Source organism: Rhinolophus ferrumequinum, chromosome 3, assembly GCF_004115265.2.
Source record: "Rhinolophus ferrumequinum isolate MPI-CBG mRhiFer1 chromosome 3, mRhiFer1_v1.p, whole genome shotgun sequence".
NCBI lineage: Eukaryota > Metazoa > Chordata > Mammalia > Chiroptera > Rhinolophidae > Rhinolophus > Rhinolophus ferrumequinum.
The window spans coordinates 83,732,030-83,751,343 of NC_046286.1; positions in this window are offsets into that span (position 1 = coordinate 83,732,030).

Below are 19,314 nucleotides of genomic sequence, written 5' to 3' on the forward strand. Positions count from 1 at the left end.
AGTCAGCTGCCATATTTGAATCTCCATCAAGCTGACTAACATCATTTGTTTGCCCCATCCTGATGATTCTGAGACCATGCCCCACCCAACTTTCAGGCACAGACAAGCTGCTTCCGAGGCTTTTTTGTACAAACTGCCTGCCTTGGCTCATGATGCAGATTTTCCTAGCCTTTCTCAAAGGTTCACGGAACCCAGACAAGCAGCATCTGGCTTGAGCATATTCGGTACCTCTGGCTAAGCAGCCCTAAACTCAGCACTAGTGGCAGCTAGCCATGACTTGCAGCTTGGCCTCTCCAGGCACATCCAAGCATGGTGCAGGTGGAAGCCATCTGCAGATTGATTTGTAGCTCCTGCCAGGTGTCCCCAGGTGGGGTACAGGCTGCAGCTGAACTTGACCTGCAGTGGGTCCCCTCCCAGGTGGCCCTGGGGCTGGCACACCCAGTGGCCAGCTTCAAAACAAACTGGATCATAACCCAACCACCTCCAAGGATGACACACCCAAGGGGCAGACTAGGCAGGCACCAGAGCCCTGCTGAGGTAGATCCTTCTCTGTAGGGCTAGCCTTTGTACCACAACTCCTCCACTGTAGTCATGGCCAATTCTCACAACCAATCAGCCCTAAGGTCAGTCCCTCCCACTGATGTGCAAACAGCAACCAATGCTCAACTACAAGAGGAAGGGACACACCTGTAGTGCACAGCTCAGGTGACCAGGAAGACTTCACCACTGAGGTCCACAGCAAACCTACTACACAGGGTCACTCTGCTAAGACTGGGAGACATAGCAGCCCTACCGAATACATAGAAACAAACACAGAGAGACCGACAAAATGGGGAGAGAAAGAAACATGTCCCACATAAAGGAATAGAACGAAGCTCCAGAAGACAAACTAAACAAAATGGAGACAGGTAATTACCAGACACAGAATTCCAAACATTGTTTATAAGGATGCTCAATGATCTCAGGGAGAACTTCAACAAAAAGATAGGACATAGGAAACATAAAAAGAAATAATTAGAAATAAAGAGTACAATAACTGAAATGAAGAATACGTTAGAGGGAATCAACAGTAGATTAGATGAAGCAGAGGATCAAATCAGCAATTTAGAAGATAAGGCAGTAGAAAACACCCAATCAGAACAGCAAAAAGGAAAAAGAACCGAAAAAAAAATGAGAAGAGTTTAAAGGGACTCTGGTACAACATCAAGCATATTAACTTTCCAATCATAGGGATAAAAAAGGAAAAGAGAGAGATCAAGTAATTGAAAACCTATTTGAAGAAATAATGACAGAAAACTTCCCTAACCTAGTGAAGGAAATTGATATACAAACCCAGGAAGTGCAGAGAGTCCCAATCAAGATGAGCCCAGAGAAGCCCACACCAAGACACATCATAATTAAAATGCCAAACGTTAAAGACAAAGAGGGAATCTTAAAAGCAGGAAGAGAAAAGCAGTTAGTTACCTACAAAAGAGCTCCCACAAGACTATCAACTGATTTCTTGACAGAAACTTTGCAGGCCAGAAGGGATAGGCAGGAAATACTCAAAGTGATAAAAAGCAAGAAACTCTACCAAGATTACTCTACCTAACAAAGCTGTTATTTAGAATCAAAGGACAGGTAAAGAGTTTCCCAGACAAAAAAAAGCTAAAGGAGTTCATCACCACATAACCAGTGTCATAAGGAACCTTAGAGGGATTTCTTTAAGATGAAAAAATATATGTATCAAAAATATGAATAATAAAATGGCAATAACTACATACTTATCAACAATCACTTTCAATGTAAATGGATTAAATGCTCCAATCAAAAGATAAGGTGTCTGAATGGATAAGAAAACAAGACCCTTACATATGCTGCCTACAAGAAACTCACTTCAGATTGAAAGACACACACAGACTGAAAGTAAAGGAAGGGATGGAAAAAGGTATTTCATGAAAATGGAAACAAACAAACAAAGCTGTGGTAGCAATACTTATACCAGACAAAATTGACTTTAAAACGAAGACCATAACAAGAGACAAAGAAGGACCCAGTAATCCCACTTCTGGGTATTTATTCAAAGAAACGTAAAATACTACTTTGATGGGACTTGCTTATCCATATGTTCATTGCAGCATTATCTACAATAGCCGAGATATAAAGGCAATCTGAGTGTCTCTGAATGGGTGAATGGATAAAGAAGAGGTGGTACATATATACAATGGAATATTACTCAGGCATAAAAACAATGACATCTTGCCATCTGTGACAACATGGATGGACCTAGAGGGTATTGTGTTGGGTGTAGTAAGTCAGACACAAAAAGACAAATGTCATATGATTTCCCTTATAAGTGGAATCTGAAGAACAAAATAAGCAAACAATGAAACAGAAACAAATTCATAGATACAGAGAACATTTTGATGATTGCCAGATGGGAGGGGGGACGGGGATGGGTGAAAAAAGGGAAGAGATTAAGAAGTACAAATTGATTGTTACACAGTAGTCACATAGGTTATAGCATAAGAATATAGTCAGTAATATTGTAATAACTATGTATGGTGTCAGATGGGTACTAGATCTATAGGGGTGATAGATGGGAGGGGGATTGGGGGCAGAGTGAAAAAGGTGAAGGGATTAAGAAACAAAAATGTTGGTTACAAAAGAGTCGTGGGGATGAAAAGTAAAGCGTAGGGAATATAATCAATAATATGGTAATAACTACGTATAGTGCCAGGTGGGTACAGTTGAATAACTGTGAAGCACACCTGAAACTAATATAATATTGTACGTTAGCTACATTTTAATAAAAATTATTTAAAAAAGAATTAGTATATAATGATTTTAAAACAGCTCTTTAAATATACTGCTATATTTAAAGAAAATAATGAGTGTTTTAATAATTACATTAAATACAAATGATCTTCATTTTACATTTTGATTTCACATTTTACATTTATTTACACTACAATTAAAGGGCAAAGATTGCCATCCTGAATGAAAAGCAAGACCTACTACAAGTTGCTACGGGAAACAGCCTGAAATAAAAAGATAAGGATAGATAAAAAGTAAAAAGATAGGAAAACTTGTACTATGTCAACACTAATCATAAGAAATCCAGAATAACTATATTAATGTCAGATAAATAAACTTCAGGAAAAGGAATATTATCAGGGGTCAAGAAGGTCATTTCATAATAATAACAGGGTCCACTCATCAAAAGGACATAACAATCCTAGAAATACATACTCTTGTAAATAAAGCTTCAGAATACGTGAAACAAAAACTGATGAATTGAGAGGAGAAATATTCAAATCCACAATTATAGCTGGAGATTTCAATACTTCTCTGTCCGTACTTGATAGAAAGTCAACAGGAAATCAGTAAAGATCTAGAGACCTTAACAATACTGCGATTGTTCAACTTGATCTAATATACTATACTCAATAACAACAGTGCAGACGTTCTTCTCAAATGCTCATAGAACATGAGCTAATATAGGCCATATGTTCGTAAAACAAATCTCAATACATTTAAAAGGACTTAACTCATACAGAATACGACTTCTGCTCAAAATGGAATTAAAATAAAAAGCAATAATAAAAAGACATTTGGAAAATATCCAAATATTTAGAAATTAAATACACTTTTGAGTAACTCATGGGCCAAAAAGAAATCACAAAGAAAGACAACACAGTACAAGCAAAACTGGCTTCTCACAGGTTCTAATATGCACAGATTGCAGTTAGCATCTAATATGCACAGATTCCAGTCCCCCACCAACATGGCTCAAATTTCAGTTACCACATTTCAATTACCATGGTCTAGTAACCGTAAGTAATTCTATAAAGTACAAACTTCATTGTTAGCACATCAATCCATTAATCACTATGTAAATAAGAGATGAGCATCATGATCAGTGACCAATCACATCACTTCTTCCAAAATCCATTGGTGATTCATTGCTGTGCATCCTTTGTTCAGTTTACACATGTATAGTAAAGCTGTTTCTTCTTTGTCTCCCACTGATAAACCACATGACATTTTACAAAACTGGGGGACCCAAAGAAGCAACTCGCCAATGTAGATGAAAATGCATCAAACAAGTGAAAAGTGATCATGTTACAAGTGCAATTTGAATCAAATGCAAATGGAATTACAGCAGAAATCACTACTATGAGAATGTTAATATTGCCATTTTTTGAAAGACTCTAAATTTGCAGTCAGAAGAACATAGTGAAGGTGATATAAATATGGAAAGCACTTATGATGAAAAGGATAAAAATATCCCAGACACTGGAAGTGTCTGGCAAAAACTTTACATTAAAGGAAAACTCAGATATTTCATACCATTGGATGTGAAAAGAATAAAATGTTGGAAACATACAAACCTAGAAAATTTTGAGTATGACAATTCACAGAGGTATAGAAAAGATGCTCACTCCATATCATAAATTATACAATGAGGAGGCAGCAAGCGCAGTTCAAACTACTCCTGATTGATATTTTTCCGGTTGTAACATATACATAACACAAAATTTACCGTGGTAACATGTTTAAGTGTACAGTGCAGTGGCATTAAGTACATTCATATTGTTGTACAACTATCACCACCATCAGAAATTTTTCATTTTCTCAAATTGATACTCTGCATTCATTTCCTGTTTTTTTTTTTTACAAAGAAGTAAAGCACTTTAATTCTCAGTGTTTCATTAGATACACTTTAATGTTTCTAATGTTTTAAATTACAGTATACTAAATAAATATTAGTTTTACTATTTATTTTTTCATTTTCCTATGCATTTGCAACAGACAGAGTTTTAAAAACCATGACAAAAAATTTTAAAGGTCATGGAAGAGTTGTAATTTCTCCATTGATCAGTGACGGTTGCTTTGCACGAGTTTAGTCTCCATGGTCATTTTTATGGTTCTTCACTACCATGTAAACCGAGGATTGCCCACAAATGAAAATTTGTGAGGTGAAGTCACAGTGGTTCTTAGTGGAAAATTTGTAGTTTTATATGCTTACATTAGAAAATAAGGAGATTCTTACATAAGAAAATAAGGAGATTCTTATAATATATACATGTATTGAATCATCACATTATACACCTTAAACGTACAATGTTATATGTCAATAATATCTCAATAAAGCTGGGGAGGCAATGAGAAAATTCTCAAGTTCAATTATTAAAATTTTCATGTTAAGAGCTAGAAAAAGAAGAAAAAACTGAACCCAAAGTGATTAGGAGGAATGAAATCATAAACAGCAGAAATTAATGCAATAGAAAATGCATAAATAACAGAGAAAAATCAATGAAATCAAGTGACCCCAGCAATATATGTCCACACAAACACCGATACACTAATGTCCATATAAGCTTTATTTATAATAACCATAAATTGAAAACGACACAAATGTTCATCAAGTGGTGAATAGATAAATTGTGGTATATTCATTCAATGGCATATTATTGTGCAATAAAAAAAGAATAAACCACTAATTTATGCAGCAACATGGATCCTAACCTTTGAAAGCATGCTGTGTTAAAAGAAGCCAGACACAAAAAAAGGCAGTATATACTGTATAATTCTATTTCTGTGAAAATCTAGGATGGGCCAATATGATCTATATTGCCTGAAAGTAGATCTGTGGTTGCCTGATGCCTCGGGTGAGGTGGGGATATTGACTATAAAAGAGCACAGGAAATTTTTAAGGTGATAGACCTGGTCTATATCTTGATACGGTGGCTACTTGGGTGTCTATATTTGTCAGAACTCATCAAGTTTAACACGTGTGCATTTTGTTGCAAATAAAATACCTAATAATCACGAGAAATAATAAACTGTCAATTTGAAGGATATGTTTATGTAACTTTGGTTTCTTATGAAATAAGAGTGTTGATGGTGGGGTAGGGGATGTGGATAGACACTTTTACAATGATGCGTGTGTGTGTGAGTGTGTGTGTGTGTGTGTGTGTGTGTGTGTGGTGATGGTGATGGAGATAGTGGTAGAGGCTGAATGGTTCATTTTCTTGCCTCCCACCATTCTGCCCCAAAGGAAACACCCCCTCCTTCATTTTGCTTTTACTTACTCTTCTAAGTGTTTATTTTCCTGCAGACAGAATGTTCATCATATATGTATTTACAACACAGAAATGCAGTCAACAGTAAGGAAAACTACAGCCTTCTGTGTTCTCCTCTGTATTAAATGCCTTGACAAATACAGAGCTGAAGGAAAGCACATTTTCTGCCCATACATAATTTACACCCAATGCTTTACTGCAAAGTGAGTGTTTCTTGCTCCAAGTTCCCAAACAATAAGCCACCTACTTCCTCAGGGTTTTTTCCAGGAACTAGATCTTTCAGGGGTATTGATGGGTAATAGTGGCCTCCTCCCCACCCCTCCCCTGAAACACACACACACACACACACACACACACACACACACACACACACACACACACCCTGCTGTACTTCCTGGGGGAATTCAGACCCAGTTTGAACTAGTTAGAGCATCTGGCAGTTCCTCCACAGCCTGCGGCCTGAGAGGATGTGGGGCTGCCATTAGCAACCAGAAGCCACACTGGAGAGCAGCGGGACCTCAAAAACTGTCCCAGATGACACCCGTATAGTTTTGTACTTTAAAAGACGGCCCTGCTTTCTTTGAGTCTTGGCCACAGAGCAGAGGATAACAGGCTTTATTGTATTTCACTGGTCATTTCTCCTGGGCCTATACCTCTTGTTCAGCAAACCAATGCCAAAGGGCAGGCTTGGCAGGATCTGCCCAGCAGCGTCCCTTCCAAAGGCAGTGGCCCAGGCTGGGGGCTTCCTCCAAGACGGGAAGCTGGTTCCTGCTCTCTATGCAGGGACTGCAGGCTGTGGGAACTGTCGTGGGCTCTGCCTCAGCAATGATCTTTGTTTTGCTTCTGTTCATTCTTCCACGTAGCACTATTTGTAAAGCCCAGAAGCTGCCTACCTCCTCTCCTTCAGCACCTTCTTCACAAACCACTTCTTTTAAGTGGTTGGGTGTGATATTCCATGGTTAGATTTACACGGGCCACTTCTTGCTGAATGTTACAAACTACCGAACTTGACAGAAGTCACAGAACATCTTGTTTTTATAAACTGCCACTTACATAGAGATTAAATCCTAGGCTAGGATAAACGACACCCAATCCTTTGACCCATAAAATGTTTTCATGCAAATTGATGATGCCAAATACTAATATTCAATAACAGTTTTCCAAACTAAAATAAATAAATAAATAAATAAATAAATAAATAAATAAATAAATAAATAAAGCTATGAGTTGCTTTTTTTCCAAGTTCCAAGTTTTGGGATACCACTGTGACTTGTGAGAAACACTGGTCTGTCCCCCCGCCCGAGGCTGAGTCGAGACAACAGTACAGAGATCCTGGGTGAAGAGGTTTCTGTTCCATGCCAGTCTACAGCTTTCTCCTGGAGATTTGAATTTTATTTCTGAGCCTCATATTCGCCAATGAAACTCAGTGTATTTTGATCATTTCCAACTCCCTCCTGCATATTCTTCTTGAAATTGGGTACAGAGAGGCCAACACGTGACCTACACATTGGGTCTAAAATCTCCAGGCTATAAAGTTTAATTTGAAACCTAAGTTCATCCTCTTTTGTGGCAGTAGAATTTGTTTTGCTCCCAGAAATGTTGGCCAAAAGATGTTAATCAAGTTCTGAATTGAACCAAAAGTCAGAAATAAAATGTGTAAATGTACCTGTCAAAGACAATATCTTGTATTGTTTTGCTCACTTATATTGTTGGCTAGGCCTTCAGCTTGGGAAACATGTAAGTTGTTTCATTTGTCAGGGCCATAGACTGGATGAAAATCATGTGTATTTTGAAAATATTTACATCCTCTAAAAATTCCTTGTGTGGACTTTGTAAAGTTTTACTTTTTAATAAATCAAGCATAAATTACTTAATCTTTAGGAAGCATCCGGTAATGAACCCTAGATTTGAAATGATAAAATTGGTATTGTTTTATAGGCTGATTAAATAGGTATCATCTCTCATAAATGTAAATCCCCAGCAAAGTGACAGAAATATCTGTTATAGCTAAGTAAAATACGAATAGGTAAATACCTTATTTCATAAAGGAGGAAATATTTCCCCTCTCTGCATAGTACGTTAGGTACACCACAGGAGGGTTTTCTTGTCCTGGCAAACTATCAAACTAAACATTCATGGTATTGCAGGTGATAGCAACTGAGAACTTAACATAGTGGGGTTATTGTCAGCCATTTTACCCCCAGATGGTGTCAAAGATTTTCCTACAAATAAGATATGCATTGATCTCACCACCATCTTCCAACAAGAGTCCTCTAACATTACCCCGACACTGAGCTCCGATTAGGTGCTGGGGTAACTGACTGGAGTGGAGAGTGGGTGGAGAGGGCCAGGAAGCCCCAGTCAAACCCTCATCTTTGGAAGCACTGATCACTGGTAGATCTTTGGATCTCCTCATCATTTGAAGTAGGGATAGTGTCAGCGAGAACAAAGGAACAAAGAAGCAGTCCAGAACGAAAAGAAGTTGCTTCGTGTGCCAAGTCCTCATTTAGGTGACTAAGAGATTGATGGAGTGAAACTTCTTAATTAACCAGAAGCCAATGTTGGCCCACGTAAATACGTGTTTGAGTACATCAAATATCCATTATTAAAATGCTTCCAGACCATGTTAAATTTCCTACCTAGGATCTGTCATATAATATTCTTAAAAATGCTACTTTTTGTTTGTCAAGATATAAGAGCTTACAGACAGTTGATACGCAAACAAAATTAAGTCTTTGCCAGTGATCTTCCAAACTTCCATGACATTGGATTTTCATTTAGATCATAGAAGGAAATCCAAGTAATAGGGTCCTGACTTCCAGTATAAAACAGGAAACAGGCCAGCTAAACTCTCTGAGCAGAATGGCCGAATGTTCTAATCAGAGCCATGTTACGAAGAATAAAGCTGATTTGAGTCATATAACAAATGAAGAGCCCCCACAGAATTGATGGCTTATTATAGGATCAGAATCACATTCCAAGACAAATCCTACTTAAGATATGTGTGGTTAACATTTGCCACCACTGTGCTATTATGCACTGTTCTTCAGGAATGAAAACAGGCTGCTTTCTGTACAAGTGTCCTCATGACACCAGGGAAAAATTCTCGGCCGGGCACTGCTACCTACCCAGAAGTGAAGAGAAGTTGCTAGAAAATGGCCAAGGCTGTCAACCAAGATCTTGGACATGTTTTAAACTCATTTATAGGTTTAATTTAATGGTAGAAAAGGTAGTGTCAGCCAACTTGCAAAGTGAAATCACTTTAACCCTCTGTTTTGGCTATTGCCACCTCTATTTGATAGCAGGCAATACGACAAAATTTAGAAAAGAAATCCCACAATTGCAAGCATGCCTGCAGTCCCCAATGTGCTCTAGATAGGAAAATTGGGTGGGAAGGATGGGAGTGAGGTTGAAGTTCCTCTTAAACCCAAACTCCCCAGAAACTTTCTGCTTAAAGTGTAAATGTATTGGTAATTTTTAATGAATTGAGTCTCTTTTACAAAAACATCTCTTGAGAGCTTTGTCTCACCAGAAGCAGAAGTGTTGGGTATTGTGGGATAACAAGGCCCCAGGGTATTTCCAACCAGACTGGCAGTGAGAAGCAATACAATCATCTGGCAAAAGGAAATGTTGTGCATTACCCAAGAATTGTTTAGCCCCAACAAGCTTCAGTAGGGTGGAGAAGCTTTAGAGAGCGATGTGGAGGCTGGCTGGCCCCCAGACAGACCCCACAAATCAACATTTACTTGGAGAACTCACCACTTCCCCATATCTGATTCATAATCTTGTAGGTGCAGCAATGATCTTGTAAGTGTCCCAGGGTTGGCTAAACTTGAGATGCTGACTCATTCCAACAAAACCGAGAAGGTAATGATGTATAAGGCTAGAATGCTAATTTAGAATTTTATATTCACGGTGGCCTGCAGAGCCCACTGTTTCCTGTTAGACAAGCCACTTGATCATTAAATTGCTTGATGAGTATAGATTACAACGAAGGTAACTGATTTCAATGGCAGAACAGAACATAATGGCATTGGGTTCTGATGGCCTGTTATGTTCACCTCCGTATTAGAGATGGACTTGCCAGATAGACAAAATACATAGTCACTGAAAGAGTCCCTTTTGGACACATGGCTTTGTGAGTCTCCTTTTTTCTGCGTGTCCTTTGCTGATTACTTCCTTTTCTAGCTGACACTTCTTTTTTCTTTAACTATTGTGACCACTTTCCCTTAAGTTTACCAACAGTCATTCAACAGGGTTACCTCATGTGGCTGTGCTGGTCTGATGTGCTGTTTACTTAATTTAACTCACACACAGAGTACAGTCTCATTTCAAGTTGGTAGGATCATTTCCCCAGGTGTCACCTGCCTCATGGGAGGATATGAAGATATTTGATGAAACCCCCAAAATTGTGTGTTTCCTTTAGAGTTGGTAGCTCATAGGAGGGAGCAGTGCTCAAGACAAGGATAGAAAAGGTGTCGCCCAGGTCACTGTGTATCTGGGGGTTTTTACCCTTAAAGGGATGTTTAGCCTCAAGATCTGTAAGGTGAGACAATTGAAGGAGGAAGAAGGAAGGGGAAAAGATACAAACCAATGTCTGCAGTTTGAAGGTGTGGCAACCACAGGATGGTTCTCAATTGACAGCTTGTGCCTCAAGTGCAGGCCCTTACTGGGCACCTGTCACACTCAAGGTGCGGAGCTCTGTGCTACAAGGCTTTTAGGGAAAATGAGAACAACTTTTTACAAATGATTAATGACGTTTGCTCTTTTTGCTTTGTCAGTACATCAACTGTTTGTCCTCATTGGCCTGGAATATCTAGAGGTGAGGAAGGCAGTAGGGAGAGGGGGAGGACATTGGGAAGATTGTTAGAGAAAGAATTCAAAAGAGAGAAGATAATGATTACCTTCGGTCATTCCATAATGGATTGTGCAGCATAACATTAGCTTCACAAACTTGCCTAATACCTTGAGAACAGATTTTCCCCATGTCTATACCTTTTAGCTTAGCAATAAACCTGCCTGGCCAACTAGATCCCAGACTTTTACATAAGGTACTTCAAGAACAGGAAGGTTAGTGAAGGCCAGTGGGTGTGATGGGGAAGGGGGACTGTCTCCTTCTGACCCCAGAAAAGTGGGAAGAAGAAGCAAAGGAAGAAGAGGGTATGGAAGGTTGATAGACAAATGAGTGTCCCCTTTGCTCCTTCCTGGCATTTGGCCTAGAGTGGGACTATATCCAGTCAATTCTCCGTTTTCACTGTAGTTCTGTTTTATAAAATTATCCCCAACCTCGAATTAGCAAATCCTGGACTTTTGCCCCTATGGGAAATACAGGGTTAGAGTCCTGTGAGCCTCTGGTCATGACATTTTTTTTCCTCTTTTAAATAGATTTTATTTTTTTTAGAGCAGTTTTAGGTTCACAGCAAAATTGAGCAGAAAATACAGAGCGTTCCCATGTTCGCCCTGCATCCACACACACTCATATCCTCCAATGATCAACGTGCCCTGCCAGAGTGGTACATTTATTATAGCTGATAAACCCTACATTAACACATCATGGTGCTCCAACCTTCACAGCTTACATCAGAGTTCACCTCTGGTATTGTACATTCTATGAATTTGATAAACAATGATATATTCACATTTATGGTATCATAAAGAATTGTTTCACAATCTGGAAATTTCCATGCGCTCAACCAATTTATCTTTCCCTTTCCCATGATTCCTGGCAACTACTGATCTTTTACTGTCTCCATTGTTTGACCTTTTCCAGAATGTCATATAATTGGAATGATACTGTGTATAGCCTTTTCAGATGGGCTTCTTTCACTTAGTAATATGCATTTAAGGTCCTCCCATGTCTTTTCATGGCTTGATAGCTCATTTCTTTTCAACCCCCAAAACATTCCATTGTCTGGAAGTACCTCAATGTTATGGACTGAATTGTGTCCCTTCAAAATTCATATGTCGAACCTCTAACTCCCGATGTGACTGTATTTGGAGATAAGGTCCTGATGGAGATAATTAAGGCTAAATGAAGTCATAAAGATGGGGCCCTAATAAAGTAGAGTTTCTGTCCTTATAAGAAGAAAGAGACATGCTTGCACAGAAAAAAAAGGCCATGTGAGAACAGAATGAGAAGGTGGCCATCTGCAAGCCAGAGAGAAATCTCTCACCAGTAACCACATTTTCCAGCACTTTGATCTTGGAGTTTCAGCTTCCAGGACTGTAAAAACCTAAATTTCTGTTGTGTAAGCCACCCAGTCTGTGGTATTTTGTTATAGTGGCTAAAGCAGACTAACACACACAGTTTATTTATCCACATACTAAAGGACATGTTGGTTGCTCCCAAGTTTTGACAATTACTGGATAAAGCTACTATAAATATCCACAATCAGATTTTTATGTGCACTTAAATTTTCAACTTATATGAGTAAATACCAGGGGGCGTGACTGCTAGATCATATGGTAAGAATATGTTTAGTTTTGTAGGAAACTGCCGAACTGGCTTCCAAAGCACTGCACCATTTTGCATTCCCATCAGCAATGAATGAGAGTTCCTGTTGCTCCATATCCTCACCAGCATTTCGTGTTGCCAGTGTTCTACATTTGGGCCATTCTAATAGGCATGTGATAGTATCCCAATATTGTTTCAATTTGCATTTTCCTAATGACATATGATATGGAGTATCTTTTCATATGCTTATTTGCCATCTGTATATCTTCTTTAGTGAGGTGTCTACTCAGGTTTTTGTCCATTTTTTGATCAGGTTGTTCATTTTCTTACAGTTGAATTCTAAGAGTTTTTTGTATATTTCAGATAACAGTTCTTTGTCAGATATATCTTTTGCAAATATTTTCTCTCATTCTGTGGCTTATCTTCTCATTCCCTTGTCGGTGTCTTTCACAGAGCAGATGTTTCTAATTCATTAGCCAATCAATATACTTGTATAACCCTGTTTTATGTGTGCATCTGTCATGCGGGGTGTCAGGCGGGGTCTGTGGGGTCTCTGCTCCCGCTCCCCACACAAGAACGCAGGACATGGTGAGGCCAAAAAGGAACACCCACGGAGCCATAGGTAGGGGAGTCATACCACTATACTCTCGCTGGCGGCTGGGTTGGAGAAACAGGAACCAGGAGCAACACAATTCTCAACCCTCACTGTGCCGCTTGCAGACTCAGCCACCATCTTCTTGCTAGCTCCCCCTTTTTTTCTGCTAGCCTAGCCATGGCAGTTATATTCGTGGCCAATGGCTCACTGGTTACAGCTGACGGCCAACTAGCCACAGCTGCTGGCCATTTGATCACAGTTGATGGCCATTTACTACCTGAGCCAGCACCTTTCTATGTGAGGCCGAGAGCCTGGAAACTGCTTTTTGGGGCTCTGTCCCCACACTCCACCCCTACAGGGTCTCGCCTCACAATCTACGCGACAAGCGTCTTCCGCGAGGGGCCCTGTGCGAGGAGCTTGGAGGTGAATGCTATTTCCTGGACACAGCCATGCTCTCTGGTCACAGCCAGGGTTTCTCAGGGCACCACCAGTACTTCTGGGCACAGCCAGACTTCCTGGACTTCTTAAGGTACCACTAGTCTCCCCGGGCACACGAGGGCCTCTCAGGGCACTGCCACTCTCTCTGGATACAGCCAGACTTCCTGGACTCAGCCAGGGCTCTCAGAGCACTGCCACTCTCTCAGGACACAGCCAGACTTCCTGGACTCAGCCAGGGCTCTCAGGGCACTGCCACTCTCTCAGGACACAGCCAGACTTCCTGGACTCAGCCAGGGCTCTCAGGGCACTGCCACTCTCTCAGGACACAGCCAGACTTCCTGGACACAGCCAGGGCTCTCAGGGCACTGCCACTCTCTCTGGACACAGCCAGACTTCCTGGACTCAGCCAGGGCTCTCAGGGCACTGCCACTCTCTCTGGGCCTCTCATGGCACTGTGCTGGAACAACAGCGGCTCACAGTCAAGGTGCTTACATATTCTCAATGGCGGCCGGTCAAGACACAATAGCAAACATCTGCCAGTTCCATTACATGATGGTATGTTCTCAAACAAATAGTCAAGCTGTCCATTAAATTAGGGATGGAAGGCAATTCCCCATAGTCCATAGTCATTCGCCAGGGCTGTCCTGGGGGTGAGGGATGACCTTGACCTCACCCTCAGCTCCCACGGAGGACTCAGCAAGCATTTCCTCCTGGGACTACAAATCCTGCATCCGGGCTGTCTCAGCAAGCACTTTCCAGCTCACAGGGCCAAAACTGCCTTCGCTTTCTCCGGCCTTTGCTGGTTGGGGAACCGTTCACGTCTTTCCACCCCTCCACGGGGATCCAGCTCTCCGGCAGCTGCTCCTCCTGGTCTTCCTGAGACTGAGTGTTCATACGCACAAACTGCTCCACCGTCCTTCGGAGAGCTTTGGCCGGCACCGTACCCTGCTCGCTGCGCCATTTGTCGTGCAGGGGACCCTGCCGACTACGCCATGTGTCATGCGGGGTGTCAGGCGGGGTCTGTGGGGTCTCTGCTCCCGCTCCCCACACAAGAACGCAGGACATGGTGAGGCCAAAAAGGAACACCCACGGAGCCATAGGTAAGGGAGTCACACCACTATACTCTCGCTGGCGGCTGGGTTGGAGAAACAGGAACCAGGAGCAACACAATTCTCAACCCTCACTGCGCCGCTTGCAGACTCAGCCACCATCTTCTTGCTAGCTCCCCCTTTTCTTTCTTGCTAGCCTAGCCATGGCAGTTATATTCGTGGCCAATGGCTCACTGGTTACAGCTGATGGCCAACTAGCCACAGCTGCTGGCCATTTGATCACAGTTGATGGCCATTTACTACCTGAGCCAGCACCTTTCTATGTGAGGCCAAGAGCCTGGAAACTGCTTTTTGGGGCTCTGTCCCCACAGCATCTATTTAAAAACGCCTTATTTAATAGATATTGTTAATTCATTAGCATTGAATTCATAGCTAACAACTCTATAATGCATGTTTGAAGGAAGCTTATCTAACACATGTTGTCTCAGTTTGCTCAGGCTGCCATAACAAAATAGCACAGTTTGTATGGCTCAAACAACGAAATTTATTTTTTCAGTTCTGGAGGTTGTAAAGTCCGGGACTAATGTTATGGCAGGTTTCTGATGAGATCTTTCTTCCTGGCTTTTTGATGGCTACTTTGTACACACATAGCCTTTTCTCTGAGTGGGGAGGGGGAGGGAGAGAGAGAGACAGACAGACAAAGAGAGGAGAGAAGGAGAGAGAGAGAAGAGGATGAAGAGAGGAGAGGAGAGGAGAGGAGAGGAGAGGAGAGGAGAGGAGAGGAGAGGAGAGGAGAGGAGAGGAGAGGAGAGGGGTCACTCAGGGGAAGGGACTGCCCAACATGCTCATTTGGATCTTAGGGAGAAGGTTACAGTACAGAAGACCCACACCAACATGTGGTCATCTAGGTACTTAAGATGGTAGAAGGACATGAGCAGACAGGAAAGGTCTAGCTGGTGTGGGGATTCAAGACTAGTCACCCCAAGATGTGCTTCTGTGGTACGCAAATTATTTTGAGCTAAGTGCAACTTTAGTTGTGGGCTCAGGAGAAACTTATGCCCTTCCCTTGACTACCTGGAAGAATTTAAATTGGGGCCTTGACCATAACCTCTTTCGACCTATCTATAGGGCAGGACAAACTGCTATTTACTAAACACCTGCTCTTCTTATCATCCTGCAATGACCCTTTAAAGCTCGCAAGGCGTCTTACCTCATCCCTAGCTCAGAAGGTCTTAGGAGTATAATCCCATGTCACTTTTCTGTCTCTGAACCTCTCCTACATGTGGGGGCTTTGATGCTGTCATGTATGCGGGGTTCCCATATATACGTAAGTAATTAAATTTGGTTTATTGTCTCTTGTTAATCTGTCTCAGGTCTATTTGATTATTAGACCAGCCAAAAGAACCTGGAGAGTAGAGCAACGTTTCTTCTTCCTCCACACTGGCAAGCTCGAACCTCTCTTGTTTCTCCTACCTCACAGAATGTTGAGGTGAGAGCCAGAGGACCTGCCACATGCCTGCTGTGACAAGCAAGATGACCCCATGTCAAAAGCTGCAGGTGAATAACCAGGCCAAGGAATTGAAGGGACAACAGTAACCCTGGGGTCTATAGTTCATTAGAGTTGAAGGGAAGCAGAGTCAATGAGCAGGAGATGAATGGCCTTTTTTTTTTTTTCAAGAACTGCTGCTTGCCAGCTGCTGATTTCATCCCCAAATGGCAACAGGGCTTCTTGGACTTGAGGCTGTATACAGGAAATAAGCAGATTTCAGCCACTGAAACCCATGAACCCTCAGGAGCCTGTCCAGAGGCCTGTCCAGACCCCACCGGTACAACACGGAACCAGCAAGCCACACTCTTTTTAACTAGATTCCATTTTAACTAGGTTGAAATTCAGTGGGGGAGACCAAGCCAACCGAGCCACTGAGCAGGTTTATCCAGTAAAGACTTAAGATAGCCTAAGGGACTATTTAAATTACTGGGACTTTAACTCAGATTGGACTTTTAGCTTTTCTCCCACTTACCAATGGGTGGGGACTTGGGAGGAGAGCCAATTTAGTTAAACAAAAGATAAAGAAATTCCTTTTTCTCTGTATAGATCAACTGTACTATGACCTGGAATATGTAGCTCAGTTACATAAAAAAAAAAAAAATTCCTTGAGTTGGTTATTCGTTGGGGATCATAATCTAGTGAAGGAAATAGATGCTTTATCATTAATCGTAATGACAAGGCAGTTTATGATATGTGCTCTAAGTGTTAGCTACATTCATGTGTTTTTATCTAGAGGGCAGCAGTGAGCTTTGGCAATGCTGTTAGCAAAGCAAGACATTGGATTGGTGCTGCAGAGAGCTGATGCTACTCAGTCTGAATGTCTTTGGAAGGCTGCTACGGTGCATTCAGGTGTAATACTCATTGTTTTCAGTGCTGACGACAACAGATCAATCTCTCAGGTGCACAAGCTCCAGAACCGTGCCTTACCATCTTCTTTTCTCCTTCTCCACGCTATCCCCATCCTTGTCCCGGATACCTGTCTGGGATGACTCATATAACTGATTTTCCTGGTAGTTGTGGGGACAGAGTCCCAGAGAGCAGTTTCCAGGCTCTCGGCCTCACGTGGAAAGATCCTGGCTTGGGTAGTAGATGGTCATCAGCTGTGAGTAGTTGGCCGTCATCCGTAACCAGTTAGACATTGGCCAATAATATAATTGCCATGGCTATGCTAGGGGGTTGGTTGGTTGGTTCGTTGGCAGGCAGAGAAGTAGATGGCAGGTTGCAGACCGTGTGGCTCCTGCTTTCCATGTCTCCAACCCAGCCGCCAGCGAGAATATAATGGTATGACTCCCCATCTATGGCTCCATGGGTGTTCCTTTTTGGCCTCACCATATCCTGTGTTCTGGTGTGGGGAGCGGGACCAGAGACCCCACATGACAGTAGTAATTACTGCTTCCCATTTGGACTCCTCTTTTATTTGCCCAGCAATTCTTCGTGTTGTTGACTTTGGCCTTGAGATTTAAGATGTGCTGATTATTTTTCATTGCCATTCTTGCCAACCTCCTCTATTTACCGGTCTTCTCTGCCCTGTTTGGTGCTCTTGAAAGCACTTGGGGGATCGTGTTAAGGATTCTTGCTGGCTGGTTTCCAGCTGGGTTCCTTCTCCCTCCCTCCTTGCTTCCATGCAGAGTCTCTGGCTTTTGCTGCACCCCTCCTTGACTACAGCCTTTGTTGGGGGCATCTTCATCAGCCCACTGCACAAGGGTATTTAGTGAGGAGACTGAAATCCCCTTGCTTTTGGTGCTGCAGGTGATAGCTTCCCACTGTTGCCAGTCCCTCAGTGCTTTAACTGACCCTTTTATTTCCCTTAAACCTACCCACACACTCATATTTCTTCACTGGCATTTTTTTTTTATTCAGTCACAGGGGTGGATTCGGCTTCCTGATAGTCCAAGTCCTGTCTCTTTACGCTTTATGATACTTCCTTCAAGCCTTGAGTTTTTCATAGTTCAGCCCACAGATCACCTGTATTCAGAATTATTACAAGTGTTTGCTACAAATGCAAATTCCTGGCCCCCATGAGAACCCCTGGGAGAGCCTGGTGGAGATCGTGGCATGTTCATCTTCACCTGTTCCTGAGGAGACTCACAGCCCCACTGAGAGCAAAGCACTTGAGTACGAGTCTCACCTCTCCTGGGAGTCGGCTAGCACCTGAGTGTGCTCTTGGGCTCATCAGCAGCTTTCCAGAACTCTGTGGTAAAGCCCCTCTTTTATTCTTCAAGGATGAATCAAAGATTAATTACATGTATTTCAAGTGATTTAAACTTCTAAAAGAAAAAGGTATCTATGAATAATATATTTTTGAGCCAAACCCACTAAATGTTTGGAGGCTTGCCCTGTCTACACTCTCAGGAACACCCAAAGTGTGTCTTTTAAAGGAGAATGAAAATGTTCAGTCCAGTTTGCTCAGCTACAAAATAGTCTCTATGACAAAGCCACCCCTACGCCCCCTGCGCTCACTGTTTGGGATCCTGAGAGTATTCAGAATAGCAGTAAACAGAACAGCCTAGTTACCATCTGGTTCAACTTCCTAACTTGACAGAAGGGAAACCGAGCTGAAGGGACTCGCCCACAGTCTCACAGCCTATTGGTTTGTTTAGTGTATTTTTTTGATACGTTTTTCCTGCTACAAAAAAAGGACTTTAGGTGCTGCTTACATATGGGCTGTGACAGAGGTGACCCTTTGGGGTCAGGTTCTTCCATTGACATGTAGTTGGCGACATAAGACTAAAAATATCACTTTTTTTTCTTTTGAGGCCTATATTAGTTTCCTGTTGCTTATAACAAATTAATACAAAATCTGTAGCTTAAAACAGCAAACATTTATTATTTTGTGGGGACAGAGTCCCAGAGAACAGTTTCCAGGCTCTCGGCGTCATGTGGAAAGGTGGTGGTGCGGGTAGTAGATGGCCATCTGCTGTGAGTAGTTGGCCATCAGCTGTAACCAGTTAGCCATTGGCCACTGATATAACTGCCGTGGCTGAGCTAGCAAGCGCAGATTGCAGCTAGCTAGTGGGTTGGTTGGTTGGCTGGCAGGCAGAGAAGCGGACAGCAGATTGCGGGTCGTGTTGATCCCACTTCCTGTGTCTCTCCCGGCAGCCAGGGAGATGGAGGTTCAGGAAGACCCCTCGTTGAGATACTAGTGGATGTTTACTTTTGTG